This window comes from Echinops telfairi, unplaced genomic scaffold (genome assembly GCF_000313985.2).
Source record: "Echinops telfairi isolate 266 unplaced genomic scaffold, ASM31398v2 ScPeMD7_5592;HRSCAF=6446, whole genome shotgun sequence".
NCBI lineage: Eukaryota > Metazoa > Chordata > Mammalia > Afrosoricida > Tenrecidae > Echinops > Echinops telfairi.
Window position 1 is genome coordinate 36292670 of NW_022109491.1, and position 1698 is coordinate 36294367.

A 1698-nucleotide genomic window follows, 5' to 3' on the forward strand; every position below is an offset into this window, starting at 1 on the left:
TGGAGTTTGGAGGTGTTTCCATGTGTTTGATATTATGCAAATTACTGCAACAAACATAGGTGTGCACACTGATCCACCCGAGGGGAGGTATTGTTTATGTGTCCACAGGAAAGTGAGACCTAGAGCAGACCTCATTCCGGGGTGCCACTCCTTCAGGGGGTGCTCCAGCGATGACTGTGGGGCTGGCCTTAGCTCTAGACTTGACATCCTTTCCCTAGATGGTGATGACAGTGTTATCGTCCTGCAGATACAGGTCGGGTAAAGCTACCGGTCTGCGAGTGCAACAGACCAGCGCTGGGAGCGAAGCCTCAAAGTCCCCGCGGAACCCCAATTGTAGACTTCTCTCTCTGGGGCAGCACTTGGCCCCTCACCTGAACTGGTTGGGAGTTATTCACAAGGAGGCTACACTGAAAGTCTAAAGGTGTAACGGGATGGGGGTAGGGTGGGGAACACTAGATCTCTCCATTCCTGATTGCAGGAAGAGCAATAGGGACCTGCAGGAGGAGCGCCTTTGGGACAAGAAGGTTGAGGACTAAATGCGTAAGCAGGTTCTGGAATATAGTCCCCTGAACGAAAAGGGGGTTGGACTGATGGATTATAACAGGTCCTGCTTGCTGTTTAACGGAGATATATTCATCTTCTCTGGGTCAGGACAATTAGACTTGGAACTGTTTATATGGTCTTTACCTTTTTTTTTTCTTTTTCTTTCGTTTTTGGTGTCTATCTATATAAAATAGGCAGGATAAGCAACCCCGTGGAGACAACAATGGGTCTGATGGTGGGGACCAGGGGGGCTCATGGAAGGGGAGGAGGCAAGGGGAGGTGAGTGGTTAGTCAATAATGGCAGGGACAGCAAGGGTTATAAATTTGATGGTGGGGAGGGTATAGTCTTCCTGTTTGGGTCTGATCAATTGAAAAGTGTCTGAGAGGAATTACTGAGAGGTGAATGATGGGTAAACATGATAGTGGGTCAGGAGGAAAGAAAAAAGAAAAAGAAGAAAGCAAGCAAAATTATATATATTTAGGTATAAATATAGATATAGAAATATGTAAATGTGTAATCATTAAACAAAGGTGTTTAATGTTTAACATATAATTATTAAATATAGGTGTAAATATATAATTATATAAATATAGGTGTATTTGTCTATACATGCACATAAATGTAGATTCAATAAGAGCAGATGGACTTTGGGCCTCTACTAAAATCTCACCTAAGTATAAGAACAGTTTGTTCTAATCATGTGGCACTGTATGATACTCACCTTCCTGACACAATTGCTGAAGTCAAAATGGGTGCATAAGCAAATGTGAAGATAGTTGATGGTGCCTGGCCCTTAAAAAATATAGTATCTAGGTTCTTAAAGGCTTGTAGTCAAACAAGCGGCCATCTTGCAGGGAAGCAACAAAGCCAACATGGAACGTGATCATGAGATGTTGACAAGAATAGGTAACAGAAGTTCAAAGACAAGCGATCAAGTTGATGTGGAGTGTGGACAAAGTGGATACCCCAAACCCACCTGTAAGACAATTAAACAGGCCCTCACAGAGGGCCCTTATAGGTGGGGGAGTGCTGAGGAATTCAGGCTGCGGTACAGCACTGATGAAACATATAACTATCCTCTGGTTCTTTAATATTTCTTCCCCTTACTATTTTTTCCTTCTTTTAAAAAAATTAATCCTTTTATTGGGGGCTCT